Below are 22,154 nucleotides of genomic sequence, written 5' to 3' on the forward strand. Positions count from 1 at the left end.
AATATTTGTTTGGTAACTGCTAACAAACGGACTATAATGCTGTGACTATGTGCCTGTCAGATATTCTATAAAGCGGAGAGATAAATCTGTAAAGGTATTCATTAAATGGATAAATTGAGTCGTGCAGGTATTTATTAAACTGTTAAATTGAGTTGTACAAGGCATTCACGGAGTTAACACGTATTCAAGAAATATGGATACAAATAAATTGATTTGTGTGTGGAGTTATTACATCGTTTTTGAGGTAAATGATTAATTATATATACACTGTACTTATAAAATGATGTATACTAACTTAATTGAGTTTCTTAAGATTTAATATGAATATAAAAGCAAAAGTGCAAGTTTGGGTTAGGTTCATCAATACCACACACGAACGCTGTAAAGATATATTTCACAAAAAGATGGAGAGAAAATTAAAAGCTATAAAGCTGTGTGGGATCCTAAAATACATGTATACAACTCACGAATAAGGCGTATACGGATAAGCGTAGTATAGGATTTCTAACTATTAAAGACCCACTACCTTTCCGAAAAGGCTTTTGATTTTAAAAATTGGAATGTAGAACGAGATGGATAATTTTGTTGCAAATTGTATCATTTTACCGTTAATACTACAGGTATAATCATCTTTTAAACAATTTAATTAAGATAAATCATATGCCAAGTTTCATAACGCGGGACGTTTTATGTTTCCCGCCGCCGTTCTAATCACTGACCGTTAATTTGTTGTATCACAAAGTATACAGGTATAATAGAAAGAAATCAGATTGCCTTCACAAAAAAAAAAAAAAAAAAAAAAAAAAAAAAAAAAAAAAAAACAATATAAAAAGAAAACAAAATCTTAACTCTACTTTGTAAGAGATGATATAAATCCAAGTTAATTTATGAATGTTCTAAATTTAAGTCAATGTGTTCTGTTACCTAAATACAGCTGTTTGTGTTGCTGCTCAACCGTCGTCGTCATCAGCCAGATCCATCCATCTTGGAAGGTTTCAACCCTTATCTTGGAACTTTCTCCGGATGGTGGGTCAGTAGGGGTGATCAGTCACTACTCTTCGACGGTTGGCTCCAAGCTACTGTCGCCTCTGCGTATCCACAGCCAGCGGGATGCTCTCTCTGCCTCCTTCCCCAATTCTTTAATGGCAGTCTTTCTCGACTTCCCCGCGATGCCGAGGGCACCTTACATCTTTCAGTATGACTGACTGGAGAATCCTCGACAGCCTACCTCCACTGGGAAGTTCCATGCCTGCCAGCCTTTTCTTCCGCACTCGTCGGCCAACTCTGCATACTTAGTCCTTTTCCGCTCGTGCGCCGATTCGCATCTTGTCTCCCAGGACACAGTCAGTTTCACCATTACCAGTTTCTTCTTGCTAGAAGATACAAACACTGTGTCTGGTCTTAGTGCCGTCTCCACCACCTCTGGGAAGACAACTTCTTTCCCAGGTCCACACGCATCTCCCAGTCTCCTGCACATCCTAGGATGCCTAGGCTGGTCTTTCTAGTTGATTTCGTTGATGTTTGCCACTCTTTTTGAAACTGAATTAATGTTGGTCCTTTCTGTATTCCCTTTGCCTTTTTCCTCTCTCTTTCCAAGGCGTCCACAAGCTTCCTTAGCACCTGGTCATGCCTCCATGTGTATCGCTCTTGAGCCAGTGCCACTTCACACACACGAAGAGAGAATGTGCTTTAGGCTTCCAGCCCTGTCACACTACTGACATGTTGAATCTTCCACCAGTCCCCATCTGTGAAGATTGGTAGGTGTTGGAAGTACATCGTATACTGCTCTCAAGATGAACTGGAGCTGCCATGGCGTGTATTTCCAAATTTCTGCCCAGCACAATTTCCTCTCTTCTGTTTCCAACCTGGTCCATGCAACCTGACTTCCCATTTCTACTGCTTTCACTCTCCTTGCCTCTTCTTCTTGTTGCCTGATCTCTCTCTGTACTTGCTGTCTTCTCTCAGTTACATTGGCTTCTTTCCATTTAGTTGTCTGACCTCTTCCCAACCCCTGTCTTCCTATGCAGACTGTCCTAACAATATCCTTGTGGCGAAGTCTGCTCACCTGACCACCTCCTTCCTGTTCTCAACGCTACTGCTGCGTGTCTTACTTTCTCGTCCCTGGAGTCTTTGAACGTCATGACAAGTCTTGCTTTCCCGGTCTTAAACCCCTCCACTAATGATGTTAATGGGAGCTGAAGTTTTGATGTCCGGCTGTATGGTCCTGTTGATGAGAAGCACTGAGGAACCCCTAACCATCTCCGGAGATGTTTACTTATTCTCCTCTCAAGTCACTCGACTGTTGATACGGAGATCTCGTATAGCATCAATGGCCAGGAGGGTCGTAGCAGTAATCCTTGTTGGAATATCCATGCCTTGAAATTTCCTGGTAGACCTGTCTTGTCGATATTCCTCAGTCCTTCACATACCTGCTGCTCTACTTTGCTGTTGTTGTTGGAATATTTCAAACTGTCGTCATACCATTTCCCAATCCCAAGACATTTGATAGGATTACCTGCTATAAATGGAATTTCCTCTCCCTAAATAAAAAGGCGAAATTGTCCAGTCACTCGGCCTTTCTTAAGGATCAGACATCTGGATTTGACTGGCTTAAATTTCATCCTGGCCCAGGATACTGTATCCTCCAATGCAGTTAGGATCCACCTTGCTTGGACATGCGTTGTTGCGGTGATTGTTAGATTATCCATGAATCCCCTGCTCGTTGTTTGTCTGATGTTGGTCCTAGACAGCGGGCCTCTTGTCTCTCTTTTCCCTGCTTCGATGATCGCGTTCTTAGCCATATGAACGACACTACAGAAATCACGCAGCCTGTCACTATTCCCTTCTCCAATTTCTGCAATGATCTTACATAGTCCTTGGCCGCAAATCGCAGATGGATTCCTTAGAAATAGCTTTGGATGATTCCCTTCACCTTCTCTGGGATGTGGTACTGTTCCAGAGCTCTCTCTATCAGTTTGTGTGGGACGGTGCCATACGCATTCGCAAGGTCAAGCCATACTACTGTCAGGTTTCCACGGTTCACCTTTGCTTCCAAAATCAGTTGACTTAAAACACTTGTATGTTCCACACATCCAGAAAAACCGGGTACCCCACCTTTCTGTGCTGATGTATCCACATACTCGTTAGAAGTCATTATGTTGTCATTCGCCTGGCCAATATAGAGAAGAAGATCTTTCCTTCCACATTCACCAATGAGATATTTCTGAACTGTCCTAACCCTTTAGAGTTTTCCTCTTTTGGGACAAAGCAGCCCTCGGCAGCTTGCCAGCATAATGGTATCCTGCCTTTCCTTCAGACCACTTTCATCAACTTCCAAAGTCTGTGTAGGAGCTTGGGACATTTCTTATACACCTTGTATGGAATGCCATTTGGTCCTGGTGCTGATGCTGCCCTTGCCTTCTTCACAACTTCTGAAACTCCCTTCATGGTTGGTTCCCTTATATCTGGAAGGTTTACAGGATCTATTCTCTCATTTGGCCCAAAGGTTCCTCTCTTCTCTCATCCCCATGCGTTGAGTTAAGATGTTCTTCTACTTCATCCTTCTGGCTCTGCAGTCTACATGATCTTTTCCTTTCTAGCACTGCTGCCGTGAACTTGTACGGGTTTGCTATGAATGCTGCTCTTTTCTTGGTCTTATCTCGTCTTGCCTTTCGAATTCGTTCTGCTTTCCTCAGCTCCTTAAGTCGATCTCTTAGATGGTCCCTGAGTTGCCTGAGCCCTTCTTTCTCTTTCTCAAAAGATCTTCTGCATCTTCTTGTTAAAGCTCTTAGTTCGCCTCGTATCTGTTGTATTTCTTTCTTTCTTCTGTTGGATGTAACCACCGAGTCATTCGCAGGCGCTCTCTTGTTGGCGCTTACTCCGAATCTTTGTACTCCTATGGTATACACTAGCCTTGCCATTGTCTCTAGCTTCCTCTCCACACTACCAGTCAGTGATGTTTCCAGTATATGATCTAGATCCTCATCTAGTGAGTTCTTTTTCGTGCTGCCCATGCCTGGCCATTTCACCTTGTTCAGTCTTTTTTTAAGATCTTGCTGTGTTGGCGTTGCTTCGTCCACCGCTGAATACGTTGTGTCACCTGGTCGCTCCTCTGGGGCTGAGGTCCTCGGTACTATGGTGTGTCTCCTGACCAAGATCCCCCCGCGTCTCATCAGTTTCTGCTGTGCGCTGCCTCTGAGTTTCTACCTTCTTACACTTCGCCTTTGCTTGGTGGATTCGCAGTCCTTTTATATTCTTGCAAGTCTTCCCACAATGGCTTTTCACTTCCCCTTCTTTCTCTCATGTCAATGTCGTTTGGACAAGCCTGGTCGTTTCCGTTATATCAGTCCTGTTGGTTCTTTCATCCCCACTCCTCGGAAGACCCAGAGGGTATTTCTCTGTATTCCTTGTTGTACTAGGTAGTTTGCTTGAGGTGTCTTTTCACAACGACGTCATCTTTGGGCTGCCAACCCTTAATGCCTCGCTCCGGTCTTTCTCGGATGTCACCTATCTTTCCAGAAGTCACCGCCCTATTCGCGGTTGTCATCTAGTCTTTCCTAGTAGCCACTGAATTCCTCCAGATGTAGAATATTACCTAAATACAGCTGTTTGTGTTGCTGCTCAACCGTCGTCGTCATCAGCCAGGTCCATCCATCTTCGAGGGTTTCAACCCTTATCCTGGAACTCCCTATCCGGATGGTGGGTCAGTAGGGGTGATCAGTCCCTACTCTACGACGGTTGGCTTCCAGCTACTATCGCCTCTAAATCAATTAATTTTGGACAGAGATGAAAAGATATACGTATTAAAAATATTATATTTAGAAAGATCAATTTTAGTTGCTATATATAACGAAGTTCAATTCTGATGGTATGTTTCTTTCTTCTTTCAAACACAGGTACATAATGTACCAAGGTGTAATCAAAGCTCCCCTAAACCCTGATTGGCCTTCCCATTTATTTGCCCTGATGAAAATTTAGAGTGTGACAGTGTACTAATACTACACTTTCTATCGATATTGTCTGTCTAATTCGTTAGTGGGTTGATCGGAGTTCCCTTATATGGTATGGCTATAGGTGACTTCTCATATGATATACCTACCACTGGTTGTTAAGTAAGTGAGCTGTTGTCCGAAAACTCACACCTAACAATTGAAACCAAATTTTTCATCATTAGAAAAATAATTGAAACAGTACAACTGTATAGGATTTTTGGTTGTTCAGTCTGTGACTCCGAATAACTTTGGGCATTTGTGGTCAAGAAGGGTCCTATGTGTGTAGTGGGAGATTTAGTCTGGGAAATCTGTGGAGACGTCGTATACATTTGTAGACTAAAAATCTTTGTCAAAACCACCTTTTGGATATTTGTAGTCGCGGGAAGTCTTCGTTTGTATTATCTAAGCTACATTGTACATAGTTTGACGATATCAAATAATTCATAGTCTTTTTGACCTCTTTGACCTTGAATAAAGTCAAAGTTAGTAAATTGAACAAACTAATGACAGCCCTTCATCCGAGCATGATACAGATCCAATATGAGTACCCTTGGCCTTTCGGTTATTGAGAAGAAGACGTTTGAATGAAAAATTTACAGACAAGGATAATGACGACGAAGCACGATGACTGTAGGTCATCCTGACACTTTGTGAGCTATTTCATTATGACTCAGTTTCACCTCTAATTAGTACAGAGTTTTAAAGGCCAAATGATATGAACAACAACATAATCTTTTTCACCATTTATTTTTCCCAGTTGTGATAAAAGGCATATAATAGGACATAAATGTAAATATAAAAAGTAAACCTCTTTATCTAACAAGGACATTTTACAGACGTAAACTTCAACATCATTGTTTCAGGAGTACATGTACCTCGAAAATTACATAGACATGTATATACAGGTATATAGAACTGTAAATAGCATGGTCATCTTTCTATATTGGAGTATCCATTTGGTTTGGGGTAAATCCGTAGCATCAGCAGCACTACTCCGACATGATTTATAGATTCTGTATAATCTGTCAACTCCTTCTCAAAGTTTCAACAGATTCATGTGAAGCCTTTAGTTATCAAATTGTTCCAGTCAAAAGTGCTTAATAGCGTGAAGGCTGATTGCACTCAGTTTAAGATATAGCAAGACTTCAATATAAACAACTGTAAAACATAAAAGCATTCAAGTTTTACAATATTATACAGCAAATCAAGTATCTGATGTACACAAAACACCAAAATAGACAGCAGTTATCATAATCAGAGTCAGAATTGGTGAAAAACTCTCCAAACAGTTTAGCGAACAGCTCTTTAAACAATTGTATTTGATAATATCTAAATACAAGTAAAATGAGTCGATAAGGAGTTTCATATTGGGGAGAAATGTAACAGATGTCAATAAACAGTCTATCATGTCTTTCTAAATGCAAATCAACATTGAATAAAACCTTAGGTCACCCTAACCATTAGTCCATAAACATATAGCTAAATTTATCACTAAGGTCGTGGGATATGAACTTGTGACCAATAAGTGGAAGGTTTGTGGTAAATGGTATTATGTTTCTCATATAGGTAACATGCATTAATAAGATACATGAATAGACGTCGGAGTCAATTTACACAAGTATACTTCATATCAATAATTCTTTGATGAATCATTATATGGATGTTCACAAACAAAAATAAACCACTTTTAAGGTGAGCTCAAAAAAACAAAGATTGATTTAATATGTATATGACTGTCAAAAATATAGTTGGATTACCACGTAACAACTCTTATAATAGATATTTATTGATTTTAAATTCAAAACATGTAATTAACCCTTCTAAACTATAACTCGGGTTCTCTTAGCGTTGGGTTTAGTCGATAGCCCATAACTCTCTCACAGCTTGGGGTCGCCAATAACTTTCAACACTTTTGAACAAGCTATTTTAAATAGATAGGTCACAACTCTTTAAACTGATTTAATGGGACCCAAATATTCGACAAGAACTTTCACACAGCTCTTCATTGGTTGAGCTTCAGTCTCTCTGAACCTCAAATCTAAAAAAAGCTTTAATGGTTTTAGCAGCATTGATATCCAGACCTTGTAAATCTTCTAGCTCTCACAAATCAACAAGAGGCCCAGCGGACCTGTATTACTTACATGGCAAAGATTCCTTTAAAAATTCCTTTTTAAATTCCCTGTAAGCCCCGACTCTATTGCCCCATGGGTGCTAGAGTCAATTGATACAAACCCTATCCCCTTTGTCCAAAGACGTTTCTGTCCAAATTTGGTTACAATCTAATACAAAACTCTATGACTAATAGCTATTTAAATGATTTAACTCTATTTGGACCCCGACCCTCCTAGCCCAGGACTATCAGAGTTAAGATTTATACTTTGGGCCAGATAAGCTTATAGACCACAGCCCATGTTAACTCTCATACAGTCCTTCATTAATACCAATAAGCCTTTCAATAGTTATAATGGTCAACAAGGAACAACACTCAATCGGCCAGATATTTAAACCAGGCTCCAGTGGAGTTTACGTCGCTACGCAACAAGTCGTTCATTTCTCTAAGCCAGAAGTTGCAAACATCCATTTCATGGGTACAAGTTGCTATACGTGAACTCTCTAAAACAACTTTTCAATTCTATAGACTACCGTTTATTGGTTTCGATCGACAAACTGCAAATCGTAATAATCTGTTCATCAGTTTAAGTCAATAAGCCATCTCAAATAGCTCTAGTGGCTCTAGCCATCAAACAACTACACTCAATATTCATCTCAAATTTGAAACAGTCTTGTTTAGTGTTGTTGAAGTAATAACTCTGAATTTTCAAGGGTTTTAGTTATCAAGTGTCAATATATACTTTCCCGCCACCCTTCTCAAATCTAAAACAGGCGAAAGCTCTCGATCAACTCTGCAATACTCAATTCTAAATATCCCTTAACTGGGTTTCTTTGACAGGCTTATACCTCTCAAGTCACCAGGAACAACTTCTCAAATAGCTCTTTCATAGCTCTTTTCAGTCGTAAGGCAACGACATTCAACCAATCATATCTGTACAAGCACTCTTTTTCAGTTGAATACCACCGGGCACACATTGTACTACATATTCCATGGGCTTCATTTGTAAAGCAGCAACTATTACATATGTCTTCATTGGTTGGCCTTCATTCTCCAATTCCAAACTCTCACGGAATAACATTCATTTAATCATTGCCATCCCTGCAACCACACTTTCTCCATTTTAGATTGAAGGTCACATCTTTCAATATATATTTGATATTACCAATGAAAAACTTTCGTTGGTTAGTCACCAGTCTCTAAGCCACCTCAAATACCTCTTCTATAAGCATCAAGCAATATTTTATACAGTTACTTTTGATAAACCCTTCCTCAACTCTGAATCCACCTTTTATTTGTATTAGAAGACAAGCAACACATCTCAATAAACATTGAACTCTAGAAATTTCATCAACAATCGTCTACGTATGTTTATATACCAACCTTTCATAAGTTTTAAAGACTCTCGATCAATCTTTTCTTAACTCTGGCGTTTGTTCTATTTATGTTGACAGAGAACAAAACTGAATATGTTTTTCATCAGTTTCATTCGACGAAGGCCAATGATAAATACGTTTATCATTGGTTTTATTTGACTGCTACTCTCAATAAGTTTCATGGATATTATCTGTCATGCAGGGAATTTTAGTCAGTCTGTATCTGGTTCATTCTTATTTGTGTCCACATCTGACATCGCTATATAGGACACATGCTTTGTTTATGATAATTACTGTTGTAGATAAATCAGATTATAAAGTATGAGAAGAGTACTAACCATCGCTGGTTCTGTAAGACAGTACTGTCAGATATACTCCATGCCTCCTTAGCAGCCTCATATTCATCATGGACGTTCTTCAGACGCTTTCCACATGTCTGGAGTTTATCACGAATCTGAAATGAGGAAGTTCGGTAATTAAAGTCAGGGCAAACAATAAAATATAAATCAGAGAGAATGTAGATATTTAATGTAGTCAGAAAGAATGCAAGTAAGTTGAGGTAATGACAAGGTACTTTTCAAATTAATATCTATGGCAGGTCTTTTGAATGTGTCAAAACAAGTGGAAAACACTAGTAGATGTGTAACAGTGTTTAAAACAACAAATTAATTACACTCACATTGTCAAAATTATCGTCAATAACCTCTCCATCTTTTGATACACATGCAAATCCTTGTGCATGCTTCTTCATCTCATCTGTAGTGAAACTGGATACGTCATCAAATCTCTCCCAGATGAAGTCAAAATCACGGCTGTGCTGGCGAAGCTTCTCGTCAAACATTGAACTGAAATCAAGAGGAATGGGTGTAATTAACAGTGGCACCATGGCTCTACAACATCATTCGGGTTAAGTACAATAACCTGTGTCTAGTAATGATTATTTGGCCGGTGATGGTTTTGAAGAATGCTTCCCTTGAAAGAACTTACACATAGCTAGCAATATTGTGGGTGGCAATGTTTTTGGGAATGAATGCTTGGATAATGGTTTTGAAGAAAGTTTCAGTTGAGCAAACCATTTCAGTATCTCATGTCTGGCCAAGATACATGTGAAAAGTTTCGGTTAAAGTTGGGCTACGTAATTGCTTCAAAGATGTCTTCAGTTGAACAAGCTTACTTATGTCTAGGAATTATGCAAGTTTAAAGTTTCAGGAGAGAAGAATGCTTCAGTTGAACAAGCTGACCACTGTCAGCCAACATGTAGAAGTACACTTTGGGAGATGATGGCCGAGTTGTAGATTTGAAGAATTTTTCTTTGAAACAACATATTCGTATCCAATAATGTGTAGGAGAAAGCTTTCTGAGGGATGACAGCTGAGTCATGGTTTTGAAGGATGCTTCATTTGAACAAACTTACCCATGTCTCACGATGGTGCGAGTAAAAAGTTTCTGTGAGAGGACAGCTGAGTGAACCATCTTCCTGGACAGATGGATGACCTCACACATCCTTTTGGCCAGTCTGTAGTCTTGGTCTGTGTTAACAGTGAGCGGGAAGGCAGGGCAGGGAGCTGACAGTAAATACAAAGTATGTGAACCTTCATTAATACACACTAGAAAAAATCATAGCTTATTACCATAAAAAACATAGTGAATCTCTTGAATGCAGGTCAAGGTCATTCATTTGAACAAACGTGGTATTATCTCAACATTCTACAGGCCCAATATAGGCTCTGAGTCATTGACAAGAAGTTGTTTAAAGATTTTAGTCTATTTCACCCCACTGACCTTGAATGATACTCAATGTCAATTATTTCAACAAACTAATGCATTTCATCCCAGTTTGATACAGACCCAATATCAGGTCTTTAGGACTGTTACTTACTAGACAAGAAATTGTTTAAGGATTTTAGCCTGTACTTTAATTGAAGGTTAATGTCATTTGAAGAAAGATAATAGTTCTTTATCCCAGCATGATACAGCTTTAATATGAATTTTCTAGGGCTCTTAATTAAACACATGACGTTATTTCAATATCCTTTTGGACCCTCTGTGACCTTGAATGAAGGCCAAGGTCATTCATTGACCAAACTGGGTAACACTTCATCCAACCATGTTACATTGCCAATATGATTACCCTGGGCCTTTCTGTTATTGAGAAGAAGTCATTTGAATGAAAGGTTTACGAACGGTGAATGACTTTGTCTCAGGTAACCTATAAAGAGTAATTCGAAAGCAGTTATTTTATACTTAAAGGATTTGTGCAGCCAAAAATTTTTTTTTGATAATACGTCAGGATATTGCTTTTGATGAATGAAAAATTAAGTCCCACCCAACGAATCGCCTAGCTTTTAGCGCTATCGGTTGGTTTTGGTCGTGATTTACGGGTAGTGTCGTCTACGGTTCAGAGATAATGAGCTTGGTGGTCACGTGGTCTTGTGATGTCAGAGTAGTCCGCGGCTACACAAGGTAAACCTAGTACTATACATGTATACAGCATATATACGTATACGTTAGATCTACAATTTGAGTTTTTCGAGTAAATGGTTATTCTGAGATTTAGATAGCATATGATGTAAATTTCAGTGTAATAAAAAAGTATAATGTAAAACTCTCTTTTTACGAGTAAAATCCCAAAATTTAGCATGAATATATCTAGAATCCGTGTTTTTATTTCATTCAAACTTTTGCTATAACGATGCAAACACGGCACAGTTTTTGATTAAAAATAAAATGTGGACGGTTATCAGTTATGTGATATTGGAGTTACAGTACCGAACTTATACCGAAAATAATATGTATATCTATATTGTTGCATTTGAAACTTTATCCATAACGTTTACTTAAAAGCAGAAATACATCAATGGTTTTTCTGATATATGTTCCCTATATTACAGTTTAAGTGTAGATTTAAATTCATTATTTCAAAATTATACTAAATCCTTAAAATAGTTATATTCATTGTCGACCGTTTTGTATATCATACCGTGATTTGATAGTATGATATATGACCATTTATCGTATAATCCAAAAAGTAACCATATATAGTGTTCAAATGAAAATTGAAATTACTCGTATACAGGCATTAAAAATAGATATAATATCTTGTACCTTTTTAAAAATATACTAAGTGATATTTAGATAAGTTATATTTAGTGTGATAATGTTGTAACCCTTCTTGTATGACTATACATGTACATTAAGATTCGAAACGGTGAAAATACATGCTTAGAATTTGTACTAATACCTTAGAAATTACTGGAGATTGCTATATGCCACGATTCCGTAATTACAGTCTAGACTGGGACTGGAATAATTTTTAAGGTTAAACCTTTAGTTGAACTAGTTCTTAGAACCATTTTTGTTTCTGAATAAGTCACCGTCCATTTTTGTTTTACCTGCGTACGACATATACATATGTGTATGTAATATGTATTCCTAGGTATGATCAGGTATATTTTATTTCCATTTGCTTTTACATCTTCATTTTAAAAATGGAGGTGACAATAAAAAAAACCTAGACCATAGATGTACGGGGTTTCCATAATTCAAATCACAATCCAATTAACGGATGTCCTAACCTGATTGACAGTAAGACAATAGCGAATACCCGATATAGTCCACCGAATAGCAAATTGCCCGCGGCCAGGTAATTACAGGTGAGTTCGATGAATGGCGTTGTGTATAGGTAAATAACATCCTGGTCAAGGTATTACATAACAATCAAACCAAAGGCATGGCTAATTATATATCTATAATGTCGGTGTATCTACTCGTATATCGATTAAAAATTGAAAGCGACCGCACGGTCTGAAAAATAGTTTGTTTTGCTTAATATCTCAATAATTAGATCTTTTATAATATCAAAAGTAAATTCTTTCTACCACATGTTTAAACGTTTTACGGTATTGTAATAAATGAATCTCGATTTATTCGGTTAGCAACACACAACACAATGTTTTGTAATGATAAATCATCGGTGTGTACGTATGTCAAGCATCATATCCTTGATGCTTTAATCAAGGATTTCTTCAATTGTTACGTAAAATTTCATTCTAAAGTCACAAACTTTACAATTCACAATGTATCAAAGATATAGACTACAGGAAAATATTATGTAATTAAAGCGTATTCGTTGCTGAACTCCTCGACAAAAAATCGGAAACTTTTATTTCTGTGTGGATTTTCTTTCATAATTACACGAAGATACCTGCTATTAGAGAATGAATTAGAGTATTTGAAACATCGAATTTCACTCTGTTAGTTATTTATATTCGAGACAAAGTTATTGTACGATTAACTTCACTCAAAAGTAATCATAAAAAAAAAATCTTTGATCGGCTTTTCCTGTGACCGTCGATGTGAGTGATAGCACATCAGTTATAGTACAGCTATAAGCCACGGACTATTGTGACGTCACACGGTTTAGGGCTAGAAAATATGCATAATCGGGCGGTCAGAAAATTTGACCTCGATATCGGCGGGTTTACAGGTTATTTCGGTCGAGCGCGGACACGGAGAGGTTTCTACACGGTCTAATAAAGCCATTTCCAGCATAAACTGAAATTATCATTTTTGACTGCACAAATCCTTTAAATAATCAAATGATAAACATATATTTTAATTTCAGCATATTTACACTGCATCAAACCTAAATGATAGTTTATCATATGTTAAAATGCTTCAGGTATATTGAAATCAATTATAAGTTAGTAAACAATGCCACAAAGAGAAAACTACCGAAGTTAAAAGCTCCATGGTATGTTAAAAATAGACTTACTCTCAATGACCTTCTCAAAACCTTCCAGTTTAAACACATGGGAGATGCTCTCATCAGCCTTAGCAGGCATGAGGACTAGAGGATCTGCCCTGGAGGTGTGTGGGTAGCGAGAGATAGGTGTGTCCTGTGTTACTGTGCCAAGTATGTCCCCATTCTCACAAAGCATCACCTGGTCATCTGTAGCTAGTTTCTGAAGTTGTTTAACCTCCTCTGATATGGCTTTGTATCTGATTTTACAAAAAAAAAAAAAACCGAATAATTCATATGATTTTATAATGTTAAAGCAATTACTGTTAAAGTTGTATGGTCTATGACTTGCTATCTTTTGTCATAGAAAAAAACATTTAAAGTGCTCTACATTTACGATATTACCCGAAAGTTTTTCGGTGCTTTTATGGATCTCAATCATCATATATATGTATCCATATTCACACATTGTATGTTGATTTGGTTACAGTGTGCATTACAGATTGGTTAGAAAATTAAGATAAAATGAAACAAAAATAAACTGCCTTCTTGATGGATTTATTGTCCTATAATTATCCCAGGATTCCTGACAAATTGAATAACGTGCATTAGCGAGGTTATGCTTTATTTGTCTGCAATCCTTAAATGATTACCTTGAGTCCTTGTTCAGAAACATGCGATAGTGCTGGCCGTTGAGAGTGGAGAAAACATGCAGCTGTTGAATGCTGGCGTCAACCAGTGCATCAGCACAGTCAAAGAATTGATCAAATCCCAGGATGTATCCTTTGCACTGTCAAACATTCGGGTAAGGATGTCCCTAACACGGTCTCTTAAAGGCCTTAAATAGAGAAATCATCAGTGTGTTATCATCAGATTGTTATTACAGCTAGCTAGGTACATACCTAAACGGCTTTTAATTTTCAAAATGTTAACAAACAAAAAATATTTTTGTAGAGCATTAAAAGTTATTAGCTAACTAATAATACTTCAAAAAATATAAATGATTTTTTTTTTTTTTTATTTGTTTGATTAATTAACGTCCTATTAACAGCTATGGTCATGTAAGGATGGCCTCCCATGTATGCAGTGTGTTGGGTGTATGTTGTGCGAGGTGCATGTTTTGGGAGACTGCGGTATAATAAGTTAATTTCCATCACGTGGGTTGTCTTGTATTTTGTGGCATCATCCTAATTACTATCACTATTTCATGCTGCATAACAGAGAAACGAACCTTCTTTTTTAACATAAGATTTATACAGGGAACCTTACATTTGTCTAGCGTTGTAATTTCATATATTGCCATTGACAGAGATGCATTATAACATTGTGAACCGATGATTTATGAAAAATTATTATGTTATCAATAAACAAAGGCCGAATAAACATATCGTAATAAAAGGTTTGAAGATTTTTTTTTAATCTTAAAGGTAGGTTTTGCCCAACCAAATAAATATAGATATGTAGATATCTTATTGATTGTATAAGTAAACTAATATAGACTAGATGAGCTAATTGAAAGGTATTTACTATAATTAAAAAGGATTTATTACTAATTAACAGGTATTTATTACTAATTAACAGGTATTTATTAATAATTAACAAGTACTTTTTACTAATAAACAGGTATATATTGATCAAGTTGACGTATTGATGCTTGGAGAGTTTTAAATGTATCATACCTACATGTGTTTCAAAGAGTGGGTTTGGGTTTTTATTAGTTTAACGTCCCACTAAAAGTCAGGGTCTTGTATGGACGTGCCAGGTTTTGTTGGTGGAGGAAAGCCGGAGTACCCGGAGCAAAAACACTTACCATTGGACAGTACCTGGCAACTGCCCAACATGGGATTTGAACTCGCGACCCACAGGTAACTGGCTTGTGGTCATATGTCGAGACATCTTATCCACACAGCCACTAGCGCCCCTTTTTTTTTCAAAGAAGTTGACTTATACATGGACAGTTCAAAGGTGTTTTTACCTGATAAATATGTCAGGTAATGTTGACTAAAGCTTACCTGGAGAGCTTACAGGTAGTGGGTAACTCACTGCTCCACTGTATGGGGCCCCCACTAACGAGTTGCTGGCCAGATATCACACCTCTGGCTTTGTTTGACAAAATCTCGTACCTGAAATTAAACCTGATTTTTATAATGTGTACCTAAAGTTTCAAGTTAATCAAATAACATTGGTTACAGGTAGTGCATAGAAAGTAGTGATTTTTATCGACATAGGGGAACTAACTCTACCAAAACTACAGGTCAGAATCTCACAAGTTGACTAAATAATTTCTGAAAATGGTATGACAATCAAATTCACACTAGTGAAATGAGTGGACACAGATCTAGAAGCTAAATGATGAAAGGTAACAGGTAACTGTATGATGTATTTGTGGAAACTGACACTCACATTTTTGCTTTATCAAAGCGTCCACCATAAGCATGGAATGGAACGTTTCCCGTAGCAGCATGGAAAAGTGTCACCCCTAGACTCCACATGTCTGCTGAGATGTCAAATCCCTGGCAGTTACGGTTGTCTATGAATGCCGCCTTATAGATGTCTGGATGCTGAAAATGAAATAATTTCAAAAAGGTTATTGTTTGATAATTTTGAAATAAGAGGGGTTAGGAAAACTGATGATACTAAGTTACACTCAAACAGTACTTATATCACAGCTCAGCTTGATTCCATTAAATGTCCTATTTACAAATAGATTTATAAAAAGAAATGTCTGGTTTAGATGGAGATAATCCAAAGTACTTAGAGAAAGACCACCAACCTTCGGTTGGTACCTGGCAACTGTCCCAGGTAGGTTTCGCTATCTAGAGATGTAGGGCAAGTTGTAAGGTCACATTAACAACAACCCAAATGGCATAGAAACAACTCAGAAACAATTTAATATCAGCTTAGTTTTGACTGCGACATGAAACATGGGCGGTATAGAGAAAGAGAGAAAGTAAAAGTACTGAGTAAGGCTTTGTAAATAGGCTGTGAGAGGGATGCGAGGATATGCTAATAAGTATTGGGATTACAGATTGAGTTCCATAGTGTAACAGTAAAGAGGACAGCGAGACGGGAGAAACTAATAAACAGAATACAACAATACAGATAAATATGGATCCTAATTTAGAGTGTTAAGTTTCTGTGAAGTAGTCATATATAAGTGATGACTCACCAGATATTCCTCCGTGCCGACCAGGGACATGAAACAGTCTTGGTCCCCTAGGGGCTTAGCTGTACCAAAGTCTGACAGCTTGTACACATTGCTGGTAAGTAATAATACACAAACATCTTATATTAACCTCGGTTATCACATTTATAATAAATTACACTAACATACTCTAAAGCTGTTGTGATTGATATTCTTTAATTGATTATGATAACCTTGTTATATTTATCAATACATGTATTTAAATCAATATTACCGTATTCGACCCAATAAGCCCCAATGTCCCTGTAAGTGCCCCTTCCCTGACTGAGGCCTCATTTCAATGCACAGGCATAAGACCAAAACTATCAAAACTGTATGGGTTTGCAACAATTTCATCTTATTAAGCACGTTTTCATTTTTTTAGTTTTTTAAAACGCCCTGAGCACTTATTGGGTCGAATATGGTAGTTACTATTTTAAGAGCATTTTACATCTATAAAAGGTTAGAGTATTTCTTTAATATATGTCTTTACTTCTTACACTACTTTACTGTTAACAATTTAATTTTGTGTATACAATATTTCGCATCTTTGTTATTTTCAACATATTCGTAAAACAAATGCATATAGAGCCCGAGGCCATTATTTCATATTCTACACGGGCAATATAACACTATATGGACCGAAACAAAGGTTCTTAATTTTTATATTAGATTGCTGTTTCTTTAAAAAATGTCAAAAACAATCTCTAATGTATATATTAATTACAAGAAAAGCATTGGTCCAAGAATGCCACCCTGAAGAACGCAGCATTTTGGGCAATGAAGTTTGCAAAGGAATATTGACTCAAAGTTTCTAAAAATGGAATCAGCGAGTCAATATGCTATATATTGAATGTCACTTGACCATGTATTAGCTAGTGAAAATAGTGAAAAATCAGAGCACATCTAAAATTATTTAATATATGATAATGTAAGATTTACCTGCCGTCATCGTCTGTGAAGATTAACACATTACCAGGCTTGATATCTCGGTGTGAAAATCCTTGACATCTCAAATGTTTTGTACCATTTACTGAAATAAAAACAATTTTTTTTTTAAACATTTATCAGATATAAAACTTGTTTAAAGTTCATGGCTTAACTCAGTTCAGTATTACATTAAGAGAAATATTTAAGAATCAAACATACATTTTTGTAAGTACAATTTTAAAACTGTCTATATCAATGTCATATGCATCTGCAACTACAAATGTTATTTTAGCACAGAAAAAGTGTGCAATTACACAAGTTGTCAGTGTAAAATGAATGTTACTTAATTATCATCTAACATGAATTTAAAGCAATGATATATTTTCTTGATTCTATAAACAGCTTTTATTGTTTTAGGACATAGATCTACCTAAATGCGTAAAGACTCTGAGAAATTCATCTTCCTCCATTCCAAATCCATTCTCAGGTTCTTTGAGAAGGTCTAGTAGACTTCCTTTCTCACAGAGTTCCATCACCAATACATTGCGTCTTGTCAAACACTGAAGCACAGATAAAAATAAAACAGGTATTAACAGGTATCACTGAAATTTTGTTAAAAAATATTCATATTGTGCACATGCACAAATTTGATATATACCAGGTACATGACAAGCTGCAACATCTATTATTTGTACAAATATAAAATGTTATATTATGGATGATTACCTAGCTAAATGTAACAGATATATTTTCTATCAGAAAAACACAATATTATAAGCTTTATCACCTTAAAGTTCAGTCTGCAGAGATTTTTTTTAATCTATCTTCTGCTAATACTTACATCTTTTTCACAGTGCATGAATCTGACAATATTTGGGTGTTGGAGTTTCACAAGGGCCTCAACCTCTCTCTGGACATGTGATGTGAACTTTGTCTCAAACATCTTCAATGCCACCACTTCACCTGTGTGCTAAAACAATACAAAGACGTTTACATTCATTTTAAAATCATTGAATATTTTCAATTCTAAAACACAAACATATATATAGTCCACCTTACCATTCCAAAATCAGTAACATACTTGCCACGTCATGGACGAAATGAAACAATTAATATTTGAGTCCCAGTACCTGGTGATCCCACCCAACCAATAGTCTGAGTATCACCTCACCCTACTACCCCACTATAGACATTTTACAGTACATGTAGCTGCATTTTTATAAATTGGTTAGATAACAGTAATGCTGTTTAGCCTGTACAAAAAAACAACAGTAACAGGAATGACAATTAAAATTGGGATAAATTAATATTTCAAATGCCATATTATCAACAGCAATTTTTGTTTTTGTTTTGCTGAATTTCTGCATTAAGAAAGTATCTTTATTCATTCTGCATCTGTGAAACCCTGACAATTTATTTCTTCTTAAAAGTGAGAAAATCTTCAAAACTATATATAAAAATCAATTCAGATCATTTTTTTTCTCTCTTTTTGTTTTTAGACCTTTCTGTATAATGTCTCTACATTACCTTTTTTGTAGTTTATAAATGTATGGTTTTCTAAAAAAAATTATAGTTACATTTTATGAATATCATGTAGTCAATGACATATGACTTGTTATAATTTTTTTTTAAATGTGTTATATTGACAATATAATGATGTAAATTTTCATTTCTTTCAGATGAAAAACATATAATAAAAAGTTTATGACAATGACCATATTGATATCACACGTCCCCTAATCAGCCCTCGGGTCTTCATCCCTCTGGCTGATATCTATACCCTGCAGCTGATACGGTGCATACATTATTAGTGTAATATCACTTAAAATAATCATGTAATAATTTCTAAATGTATGGATAATTATATTGTATGTCGGCTTCATACTATGTATTCCTAGCTAATTTCCCTGAATTATGAGGATTTCAATATACATGTAATCATACATCACCTGACACTATCATATAAATACATTGTACCTATATGGCAAAGAATTAAATATTTGTCGGTCTAAATTTATACGAACAGGATATAAGCATTTTTTATAAAATATGATTCCATAAAACTCTGTAAAATTGTAGCACCTATATATCAATATATTTCAATAATATGATAAAACAGAAAGTACATTTTAGTATCTAATAGTACTATATACTTCTAATTTGATTATATCAATTGATAATTTAATATTTTGTCAAGGACGTATATGAGAAGGATAAGTCACACTGAGTTTTGGGAAAAGACAGCGCAGGCGCTTTTGTGTTTGTGCACTGACCGTGACGTTGGGCGACGACTGATTTCCTTTGATATCCGCCACCGCAGCCTTTGATGTAGCATGGGGGTGCGAGGGTTACCGTTTTACTTTCTGAAGCGTGCTGCCATTTCATGAGCGGTCGTATTTTTCTAACGATAGTTTAAGACATTTCTTCTAAATCTTCTGTCTTTAAAGCAAGTTTATAAACGTTGTGAAATTTAATTTACTTTACATTGGTGTTTCATTTGACTCGATAAGACAAGTATTTGTTGAGAAAAACGGTTTTTATTCCCGGTTCATAAGCGTCTTTAGTAGTTGTAAAGAGACAGACACGAATCCTTCTCACTTATAAATCCTTGATTTTGTCAAGACTAATTTATCAAGTAGGTATATACCATTGTGTTCATCAGAAACATATATACATAGAGATTGGAAACTCCTTCTTTGTCTCTGTTGACAGGTAGAGGGACCTCCCGGTTTATAGGCATTTTGCCTTGGTTAACTACTTTTAATTGTATTCTTTTTAAAAAACATAATATTTTTGGATCGACACAAAGTTTAAACATTATATCATGGTTTGATGTGATCAGTTTTCCAGATTGATGTTATTTAATATGATTTTTTAAAGCACGAAAATAAGCAATTTTACCTGGTTTTTCGAAAAACAGGCATTCAAAACCGGAAGTGCGTTTTGTTTTATAAATAAATAAGTTAAAATGTTATTTTTTTTCTATCAAAAATCCAAGGACGTATATGAGAAGGATAAGACACACTGGGTTTTGGGGGAGTACAACGTAGGAGCTTTTGTGTTTGTGCACTGACCGTGACGTTGGGCGACGACCGTTTTCCTTTGATATCTGCCGGCGCAGCCTTTGATGTAGCTTGCAGGTGCGAGGGTTACCGTCTTACTTTCTGAAGCGGTGACGTCATTTCATGAGCTGTCGTACTTTTTAACGAAAATTTAAGATATATTTTCTAAATCTTCCGTCCTTAATGCAAGTAATAAACGTTGTAAAATTTAATAAACTTTACATTGGTGTTTCGTTTGACTTGATAAGACGAGTATTTCTTGAGAAAAACGGTTTTTATTCCCGGTCCATAGGCATCTCGTGTGGTGTTTAAGTAGTGTAAAGATGACAGTCACGAATCCTTCTCACTTATAAATCCTTGCAAAAATCGAACTCAAATCATTTGCAAATTACTCAACTTTTACAACATATCAAAGTTATTCTTTTATATTCAACTATTGAAGAGTTTATCTAAAAACCCCTATGCACATACAGAGGTACATCTGTCGATAGTAAAATTGGAGGAGTTGCCAATCTCTATGTATATATGTTTCTGTGTTCATCAATGAATTAAATGATCAAAACGAAAGTAGAACTTCCTCTAATATTATACCTTGTTGATTCCTTTATATACATCTCCCGTGGCACCCCTCCCCAGTAGATCCTGTGTACAGTACACATGACTGTCCGTCTCCTTCATTCCCTCCACCCCGTAGGTACGGTCCATCATCTTGTCTCTCAATATCTTCCCATTTGATGAGTTGTCATTGTTTTTGTCGCCATGATGTTATCATACTACGTTTTAACGATATAAGGGAAGTAACTCGTAAACTGGAAAAACCAATGAGGTTCCCGACGGGGTGAATACAGATTTATAATATTTTTTATACGTTATTACGTCTTTTAATGTTTTTTTTATGTCTTTAGTAGTTTATATGTAAACATTTTTTTTCAGAGTTATTAATGTTTTCACTTCAGGTTTTTAGGTGAATAATTAATCTGATGGTGGGGCCTATTTAAGGTAAATGACACGGAGTTATTAATAGACTGTGATAGTAAATTTCCAAACAAGAGTGTTTTTAGATAAAGAAATACAACACGAAAACTGGAACGGGAAATATTGATACACGTGAATTTATCTCTGATTTTTATCATCAATATGTTGTCTTTATTTTTCAAAATCATTAATAATCATGTGACTGTATCTCGCCATTCCACATCTTGACCTTCCATACATTTACATATACATATACGTGTGTATATATATACATGTACTGTACACACATACATATTTTAATGTAATATGTCTGATGTGGTATACACATACATATATGTGTGTGCATAGAGCACATTGACAATAATCACATTATTTCACAAATAATTTTACATTGTTGTAAAAGTGACGGAGCACGTACACGTGATGACCAGCAGCTACATGTACATGCACAGCAAGGAATGCGCATGTAAAGTGAAAATTGCAAATTCTGATTTTGTTATGTGCTTTCATAACCAAAATCTGCATCATGAAACACGTGCAATCTAAAATTAAAATACAAATCACCATTATGAATTAATACACTACGTTATGTATGTAGTAATTATATTGGTATATAAAGTGTATTAATGATAATATGTATTTTAAAATCAGATTCGTAACACGTGCATTTTTTTTTTATTTAGAACTCATAACTTCTAATACAAGACCGCAATAGCTCGAAAACTCAGTGCCTAAAAACTCCTCTACTCTCCGTTTAATAAGTTTAAAGATAGTCCATCGCAGAC

The 22,154-nt window shown here is 36.2% G+C and overlaps 1 pseudogene; it reads right to left on the reverse strand.

The window, feature by feature from the left end:
• Window positions 1-8,769: 8,769 nt before the first annotated feature.
• On the reverse strand, window positions 8,770-21,197 carry LOC138336341 (inhibitor of nuclear factor kappa-B kinase subunit epsilon-like; annotated as a pseudogene).
• Between the last annotated feature and the right edge of the window lie 957 nt (window positions 21,198-22,154).

Source organism: Argopecten irradians, chromosome 12 (assembly GCF_041381155.1).
Source record: "Argopecten irradians isolate NY chromosome 12, Ai_NY, whole genome shotgun sequence".
In the NCBI taxonomy this organism is placed as follows: domain Eukaryota; kingdom Metazoa; phylum Mollusca; class Bivalvia; order Pectinida; family Pectinidae; genus Argopecten; species Argopecten irradians.